The 9,520-nt window shown below is 48.4% G+C and overlaps 1 non-coding gene across 1 annotated transcript; it reads left to right on the forward strand.

The window, feature by feature from the left end:
* Positions 1-8,629: 8,629 nt before the first annotated feature.
* On the forward strand, positions 8,630-8,736 carry LOC135271598 (U6 spliceosomal RNA). The gene has a single exon (XR_010339723.1). It is a non-coding gene; the product is annotated as a U6 spliceosomal RNA (small nuclear RNA).
* The last annotated feature ends 784 nt before the right edge of the window (positions 8,737-9,520 follow it).

Here is a 9,520-nt window from a genome sequence, read left to right on the forward strand (position 1 = left end):
CCATGCTGGCGCGTGCCTGTAGTCCCAGCTACTTGGCAAGCTGAGGCAGGAGAATTGCTTGAACCTGGGAGGTAGAGGTTGCAGTGAGGTGAGATCATGCCACTGCACTCCAGCCTGGGCAACCAAGCGAGATGCTGTCTCAAAAAAAAAAGAAAGATGGCCCAATAGAAACTCATCTTTCCCCAGCTCCCAGTGTGCTGCTCCTCCATTCCTGCTTAATCGGCGGCAGTGTCTCCCAGCATTCTGTGAAGAAGCAGAGCCTCAAGACGCTTTTCAAGGAAAGTCCCAAGGTCATATAAATCTGCAATTCTGTTCTCCTCTGGGAAAGTCCCAGTGCCAATTAACATGTCAAGGGTTCAGAAATGTTTATTGCCATGGCCATTTTGGAAATAAACCTGGTAGTTTAAATTTAATATGCATAAATCCTATGTCCCCACAACCTATTCTTGGGTATATATCTAATAGAAATTTTCAAGCTGGGCGCAGTGGCTCACACCTGTAATCCCAGCACTTTGGGAGGCTGAGGCAGGTGGATGGTTCAAGCCCAGAAGTTCGAGACCAGCCTGAGCAACATGGCAAAACCCCATCTCTACAAAAATTAGCCAGGCGTGGTAGCATCTGCCTATAGTCCCAGCTATTCAGGAGGCTGACAGCAAGATCTCTGGGGCCCCGGAGGTCAAGGCTTCAGTGAGCTGTGATTGTGACACAGCACTCCAACCTGTGTGACACAGCAAGAACTTGTCTTGCAAATAAGAAGAAACAGGCTGGGTGGGGTGGCTTATGCCTATAATCCCAGCACTTTGGGAGCCAAGGCTTGTGGATCACCTGAGGTCAGGAGTTCAAGACAACCCTGGCCAACATGTCAAAACCCTGTCTCTCCTAAAAATACAAAAATTAGCCAGGCATGGTGGCGAGTGCCTCTAATCCCAGCTACTTGGTAGACTGAGGTGGAAGTATGGCTTGAACCCAGGAGGGGGAAGTTGCAGTGAGCCCAGATTTTGCCACTGTACTCCAGCCTGAGCGACAGAGCCAGCCTCTGTCTCAAAAAAATAAAATAAAATAATACATTTCCTAATATCTAAGAAGACATGCTAAAATGCTTACTGTAATATACGGTAGCAGAGTTGGAGGTAAGCTACTTGTCCTGCCTAAGAGGACGGATAAGTGAAATACCATGTACACAGACCCTCCCGTAGCAATCAGGACTACAGTACAAGGTAGCAGTGTAGGAGAAAGCTGGAAAATAATTACTGAATGAGACAAGTAAGAAGCTGAATGAGATGTATTTACAATACTGTTACTGTAAATTTTAAGATGCATACATGTTGTGTATATATATATATATTTTTTTTTTTTTTGAGACGGAGTTTTGCTCTTGTGACCCAGGCTAGAGTGCAGTGGTGTGATCTCTGCTCACTGCAACCTCCGCCTCCCAGGTTCAAGCAGTGCTCCTGCCTCAGCTTCCCAAGTAGCTGGGATTAGGGTTCAAGCGATTCTCCTGCCTCAGCCTCCCGAGTAGCTGGGATCACAGGCATGCGTCACCACACCTGGCTAATTTTGTTTTTTTTTGTTGTTTTGTTTTTTGTTTTTTTTTTGGAGACGGAGTTTCGCTCTTGTTACCCAGGCTGGAGTGCAATGGCGCGATCTCGGCTCACCACAACCTCCGCCTCCTGGGTTCAGGCAATTCTCCTGCCTCAGCCTCCTGAGTAGCTGGGATTACAGGCATGCGCCACCATGCCCGCTAATTTTTTTGTATTTTTAGTAGAGACAGGGTTTCACCATGTTGACCAGGTTGGTCTCGATCTCTTGACCTCATGATCCACCCGCCTCGGCCTCCCAAAGTGCTGGGATTACAGGCATGAGCCACCGCGCCCAGCACTAATTTTGTATTTTTAGTAGAGATGGAGTTTCTCCATGTTAGTCAGGCTGGTCTCGAACTCCTGACCTCAGGTGATCTGCCCGCCTCAGCCTCCCAAAGTGCGGGGATTACAGGCATGAGCTACCGTGCCCTGCCGTTACATGTATTTTCAAAATACAGTTATGTTTAAGTACATGAGTGTATAATTTATTTGCGAAGACATTGAGTGTAAAGAGGGGGTGAGGAAGCAATGAGAAAACAACAACATATCAAACTGATCTTGAGAGGACATTTGCGGATCGCACACATGCCTTTATCTTGATTCTCTCCCAAAAGTCTGTTAAAATGGCATTAAAGGAATTTAAAACAAATTAGCCCATGAATTCAAAGAGAAGAGAAGAGAAGAGATTCTGCAGTTGAAAGAAGCTAATAGAATCCTGAAAGACAGAAGTTAGATGGTCAACCATGACAGACCGGACAACGTCAACATCTAAAGGCCGGCAAAGAGGAGAGGCATAAGAAGCAAACTCGTTGGAGCTGCAGAACCCCAGAAAAACCGGGGGCCTGAGGGAGCAGCTGCCTCTGCTGGACAGGCTTGAGCTAGGGTGGACACAGGGCACTGGCTGAAGGAGCAGTCAGGGTTCGGGGGCCCTCCTGCAACCCCACTCCTCACCCCCCAGGGCAGGCATTGCTGGTGGGGCGGTAGAGTTAGAAAGTCCCTGGACCCTTCAATAGCAGACAGGAAGATTAAAAAAAAAAAAAAAAAAATTAGGCCAGGCCAGTGGCTCACGCCTGTAATCCCAGCACTTTGGGAGGCCGAGGCAAGTGGATCACCTGAGGTCAGGAGTTGAAGATGAGCCTGGCCAACAGGGGTGAAACCCCATCTTGACTAAAAAAAAATAAAAAATACAAAAATTAGCTGAGCATGGTGGCCCGCACCTGTATCCCAGCTACTCAGGAGGCTGAGGCTGAGAATCGCTTGAACCAAGGAGGTGGAGTTTGCAGTGAGCCGAGATCGCGCCACTGTACTCCAGCCTGAGTGAGCGAGACTCTGTCTCAAAATAAAAACAACACAACAAAACAAAACACAAACAAAAATAATACACAGATTCCCCTCTTCCCCTCCCAGCCCCCTCCAAAAATAATAATAATAGTAATACACATACTTCTTAAAGTCAAATAATCCTTAAGACTATACAGTGAGAAGTAGGATGTGTTCCTTCTACTCGGACCTCCCCAATGTTAATAGTTTCTTGTGTCTTTCCAGAAATAGTCTACATAGCCTCCCTTGGCCAGCACAGTGGAGACCAGGACTCCAAGATGATGTCAGCCACACCAGAGAGGAGAAGACACTCACAGATGTCAGACTAGGGAAGCTGCCAAGCTGGATCTTTTCTTCTCCTCCTCCTCCTTTTTCTTCTTCTGTGTCCTCTTCTTCCTCTTCTTCTTTCTCCTCCTCCCCTTCTTCCTTTTTTCTCTTCCCCCTTCCTCTCTTCTTTCTCCTCCTCCTTTTTCTTCCTTTTATTCTTCTTCCTTCTCTTCCTCTTCTCCTCCTCCTCCCCCTCCTCCTCCTCCTTCTCCTTCTCCTCCTCCTTTCCTCCTCATCTTTTCCTCTTCTTCCTCCTCCTCCTCCTTCTTCCTCTTCCTCTCTTCTTTCTTCCCTTTTTTTTTTTTTTTTGAGACAGGGTCTCACTCTGTTGCCCAGGCTGAAGTGTAGTGGTACAATCATGACTCACTACAGCCTCTATCTCCTAGGCTCAAGTGATCCTCCTGCCCTAGCCTCCTGAGTAGCTGGGACTACAGATGTACACCATCATGCTTGGCTGATTTTTTTTTTTTTCTAGAGATGGGATCTCACCATGTTGTCCAGGCTAGTCTCAAAATCCTGGCCCAAAGTGCTGGGATTATGGGATTATAGGCATGAGCCACCACACCTAGCCTCTCATTCTTTTATTTTTGCAAGTTTGTGTTATTTATTTTATCTTTTGAGACAGGGTCTCACCCTGTTACCCAGGCTGGAGTATGCAGTGTCACAATCTTGGTTCACTTCAACCTCTGCCTCCTGGGCTCAGGTGATCCTCTCATCTCAGCCTCCCAAGTAGCTGGGCTTACAGGCATGTGCCACCATGCTCAGCTAATTTTCTTTTTCTTTTGTAGAGCTGGGATTTCACCATGTTGCCCAGGCTGGTCTTTAACTCCTGGACTCACACAATCCACCTGCCTTGGCCTCCCAAAGTGCTGGGATTATAGGTGTGAGCCACTGTGCCCAGCTGAACTCATTCTTTTTCACAGTTGCATAGCATTCTATAGTTAAACACACCTTTTTGTTGTTACAGTATGTATTCAAAAATGTTATTAAGCTATAAAGTGGAAAACACGTCAGACGTGGTGGCTCACATCTGTGATCCCAGCACTTTGGGAAGCTGAGGCAGGTGGATCACTGGGTCAGGAGTTCAAGATCAGCCTCGCCAACATGGTAAAACTCCACCTCTACTAAAAATACAAAAATTAGCCAGGCATGGTGGCAGGCGCTATAGTCTGTGGTGTGGGCATCTAGTCTCAGTCACTAAGGATACTGAGATGGGAGGATTTCTTGAGCCTGTAGTCCCAGCTACTCAGGAGGCTGAGACAGGAGAATCGCTTGAACCCAGGAGACGGTGGTTGCAGTGAGCCGAGATTGCGCCACTGCACTCCAGCTTGGGCAACAGAGTAAGACTCCATCTAGGGGCCGGGGGCAGGGGCAAAAAAAAAAAAAAGACTCCATCTCAAAGAAAAAAAAAGTGGAAAACAATTTGGAGACGTTCAGTGTAACTAACATCCAAATAAAATAGCAGCCCATATCTTTTTGTCAAAGATTGCATTTACAGCAAGAGTGGGCTTTTCCCCCACCCAGCATGTACTGGGTTGAGTGGTGGTCCCAAAGCCTTATGTCCTAACCCAGGGAATCTTGAATGTGACCTTATATGCAGAAGAGTTTTTGCAGGTGTGATTAAGTTAAGGACCTGAAGATGAAATCATGCTAGATGTAGGGTGGGTCCTAAATCCAATGACAGGTGTCCTTCCAAGAAAAAAGCAGGGAGGGCCAGGTGCAGTGGCTCATGCCTGTAATCCCAGCACTTCAGGAGGCCGAGGCGGGTGGATCACCTGGGGTCGGGACCAGCCTGACCAACATCGAGAAACTCCGTCTCTAAAAAAAAATTAAAAATATATAAAATATAAAAAAAGAAAAGAAAAAAGCAGAGAGATTTGACACAGACAGGGACATGAAGCAGGAACAGCTGCAGACACACAGCCACCTGGGAGAGCACACTGCTGTCTGAGGCTGCAGGAACCACTGGCAGGTGTGGGCAGGTACTGGAGAAGGCATTTTCCAGCTACTGCCTCCTGAATTTCTGGAAGAAGGCGAAGATGCTCCAAGTCATAGGAAGGGGAAGACATTAAGGAAAAAAATTCTTTGTTCCAGTCTTCTGACCCCTTAGGTAAAATGATTAACATATTTAATTGAAGGGTGACCTCTGCCACTTATAACCCAGTCCTTTTAAACCTCCCTTCACGTCAAAGTCAGAAGCTCTTTGCAGTCAGAGGCACCTGTATCTCCCTTTCCCGAGTGGTCTGGTTTCTCCCCTCCTCTCAGAACACTTCTTTTCTTTTTCTCATAGATAGATAGATAGATAGGCCGGGTGTGGTGGCTCATCCTGTAATCCCCAGCACTTTGGGAGGCAGGTGGTTCACGATGTCAGGAGTTCATGACCAACCTGGTCAAGATAGTGAAACCCCATCTCTACTAAAAATACAAAAATCAACCAGGCGTGGTGGCAGATGCCTGTAATCCCAGCTACTTGGGAGGCTGAGGCAGAGAATTGCTTGAACCCTGGAGGCGGAGGTTGCAGTGAGCCCAGATCCTTCCACTGCACTCCAGCCTGGGCAACAGAGCGAGACTCTGTCTCAAAAAAAAAAGCAAATTAAACAAAAACTACAACCTCAGAGAAGAATAGCTCCCGATGCCCAGCTCCTTCTCATGGTACCCCCCCCATCTCACCAGTGTCAGGTCATGCTTCACCAGGTGGGGATTTAAGACTCCTAACTCCCCCACCCCTGCCGCCCTGTAGGACTAGGTGACGCCACCCATGCCTGTTCCTTGAGAACCAGTCAGACCAGGGCAGGCCCCTGACCACACCCAGCAAACTGGAGTCTTGGCCAAAGGTGCTGGGAGTCCATGAGGTGCTGGCACGGAGGTGCTGGGAGGGGCTGGAAGCTGCAGGGGGTGGGTGGCAAGGCAGGGAGGGCAGGGACCTCGAGCCCCGGGCTGCAGGCAGCAAGGCTTGCAGGAGCGCGCTCAGCCACAGCGATTTCTTCAGTGCTTTGTCACCACATTTTTGTGCTGATGGCATCAGATGAAAGAGAAAAGCAATCTCAAAAGGAGCTGCCCCCAGCCACTGATCTGTCTGTCTGGATCATCCCTTCACTTTAGAATGTGAGGGACAGGCTGGAGAGCTGAAACCTTTCCTTGGGCGTTGACATTTTCATAGGGATCACTTGGTTAAATCGAAGAGATTAAACTCTAAGGAAAGAATTTCAGACGTCAGCCGGGACTGCCCTTTCCATGTAATCTGGAGGGCAGAGGGGACCTGCGTTTACCCAGGGGCGGCCTCCAAGAGAGGCTCTGAGAATCAGGTTTTGTCATCTGCAGAGAGAGGGGCTGGGGTCTGAGCTCTGAGGTCACTTACATCTGAGGATATTTATAGCCAAGCCAGGGCCCAGCCCTTAGCAAGCTTGTGTGGGCAATTAGGCGAGCAACACTTGAAGGACTCATGAAAAGCAGGGACCACGTTCAGGTGGCCAGCGAGGGCAACCCCAGGAGATTCCCAGAAAAGGGAAATAATTTAGGAATCAGAGCAAAATTAATAGGAGACTGACCACTTTTGCAGAAGGGATTTGGGAGAAAGATGGATGCTCCAGGACAGGTAGCTGGTAAGTTCTCATGGGATAAAAGGAGAGGAAGACACAAGCCGCCTGCATTTGCATTCACTGGGAACCCATCAGTTGCTCAGTGTGACCTTCCTTATGGGCAGATGGGACAGCAGAGACTTCAGCTTCAGTAGAGTAAGCAATTTGCTACGGTCAGTCAGTGAATGGAAAGTCATTCATCTAACATTGTATGACTACAACATGCCAGGGACTGTGCTCAGGACAGAGCAGAGTGGTGAACACGGCGGATGCAGGCCCTGCCGTCACAGGGTCCACAGTCTAACCTGACAGCCAGACACGGCGCAAGCAACTGGAACTGGCACATGTGTTACAGGAACCCACGATGGAAGTGCTGGGTGGGTCCACGCTCAGGGTTCCCACACACTCGTGCACTCTCCACGCTGCTCTAGTGGGGTGGGCTTCACGATCATCCATGTTCTTCATATGAACAAATTGGATTCTTGACAAGTTAAGTGCCTTGCCCAAGGTTACACCATCAATAAATGGCCAGGCTGAGATTCAAACAAAGCTCGGTGTGACATCCAAATATGAGCTCTTTAATCTTTTTGTTGAAAATTACAGAAATTGGCCGGGCGTGGTGGCTCACACCTGTAATCCAAGCACTTTGGAGGCCAAGGCAGGTGGATCACCTGAGTTTGGGAGACCAGCCAGACCAACATGGAGAAACCCCATCTCTACTAAAAATACAAAATTAGCTGGGTATGGTGGCACATGCCTGTAATCCCAGCTACTTGGGAGGCTGAGGCAGGAGAATCACTTGAACCCAGGAAGCAGAGGTTGCTGTGAGCTGAGATTGCACCATTGCACTCCAGCCTGGTCAACAAGAGTGAAACTCCATGTCAAAAAAAAAAAAAAAGAAGAAGAAAATTATTACAGAAATCTAACTCAAACCTCAAACCTGCTGGACATGGTAGCTTGTGCCTACAACCCCAGCACTTTGCGAGGCTAAAGCTGGCAGATTGGTTGAGCCCAGGAGTTTGAGACCAGCCTAAGCAACATGGTGAAACCCCATCTCTACAGAAAATACAAAAATTAGCTGCATGTGGTGGCACATGCCTATGGTTCCAGCTACTTGGGAGGCTGAGATGAGAGGATCGCTTAGGCCCAGGAGGTGGAGGCTGCAGTGAGCCGTAATCACACTACTGTACTCCATTCTGGGCAACAGAGTGAGACCCTGTCTCCAAAAAAAAGGGAAATCTAACTCAACTCAATGCATCTTTTTTTTTTTTTTTTTTTTTTTTTTTTGAGACGGCATTTCGCTCTTGTTACCCAGGCTGGAGTGCAATGGCGCGATCTCGGCTCACCGCAACCTCCACCTCCTGGGTTCAGGCAATTCTGCTGCCTCAGCCTCCTGAGTAGCTGGGATTACAGGCATGCGCCACCACGCCCAGCTAATTTTTTTTGTATTAGTAGAGACGGGGTTTCACCATGTTGACCAGGATGGTCTCGATCTCTTGACCTCGTGATCCACCCGCCTCGGCCTCCCAAAGTGCTGGGATTACAGGCTTGAGCCACCGCGCCCGGCAACTCAATGCATCTTAAACAAGGAAGAGAATGATGATGAAGTTGAATGTTGGGGATCTCAGAATTGCAAAGTCTACATGTAGGGTTCAGACATGGTTATGTGAATCCAGAGGCTGAGATGATGCCACTGAGGCCCTGTCCTCTGCAGATGTTAAGCAGGCTCTCTCAAGGAGCAGGCTTCACGGCCACCCCAGCTCAGGACCACACCAGCCACCCTACTTGAAAGAGCCTTTTTTTTTTTTTTTGTAAGAATGAGTCTTGCTCGTTTCGGCAGCACGTATACTAAAATTGGAACGATACAGAGAAGATTAGCATGGCCCCTGCGCAAGGATGACATGCAAACTCGTGAAGTGTTCCATATTTTTTTTAAAAAAAGAAATATATAAGAATGAGTCACCCCTCCCCTTCCCTCCCCTCCCTTATCTTTCTAAAAAAAAAAGAATGAGTCTTGTTCTGTCTCCCAGGCTAGAGTGCAGTGGCATGATCTAAGCTCACTGCAACCTCCACCTCCTGAGTCTAAGCAATTCTGCCTCAGCCTCCTATAGCTGGGATTACAGACATGTGCCACCACACTCGGCTGATTTTTGCATTTTTAGTAGAGATGAGGTTTCACTATGTTGGTCAGGCTGGTCTTGAACTCCTGACCTCAGGTGATCCACCCGCGTCAGCCTCCCAAACTGCTGGGAGTACAGGCGTGAGGCACTGTGCCCTGCTTATAAAGAGTTTCTGCTGTGTAGCCTGGAGAGGGCTTTGGCTGACCTCGTTTGGATCACATCATTAAACCCCTCAGGGAGCATTTGATTACCCAGGCCTGGCCAGTGACCACCCTTGGGCAGCCCTACCTGAACCACACAGTCAGCTTGAGCCGCGTGCTCTCCATGGCATTGCCTGTCCAGTCCGCCTATTCCCTGCGCCAAGCTCCAGGGCCCAGAGTGCTAAGAGTTGGTGCAGGTAGGACAGCATGCAGTGAACACTGCGGGCGAATCCCACCGTGTGTCACAGATCACCTAACAACTAGTATTTGTTCATGCCGCAAATTGTTTTGCATGCACTAGTTAAGTACTCCGGGCAAGGCACTATTCTAGGCCCTGGACTAAAGGTCTTTTTGCTGCTTTTCTTTTTTTTTTTTTGTGACAGAGTTTCGCTCTT

The sequence above is a fragment of the Aotus nancymaae genome, unplaced genomic scaffold (genome assembly GCF_030222135.1).
Source record: "Aotus nancymaae isolate 86718 unplaced genomic scaffold, 86718_ANA_hifiasm-v0.15.2.pri h1tg000083l, whole genome shotgun sequence".
Classification (NCBI taxonomy): Eukaryota; Metazoa; Chordata; class Mammalia; order Primates; family Aotidae; genus Aotus; species Aotus nancymaae.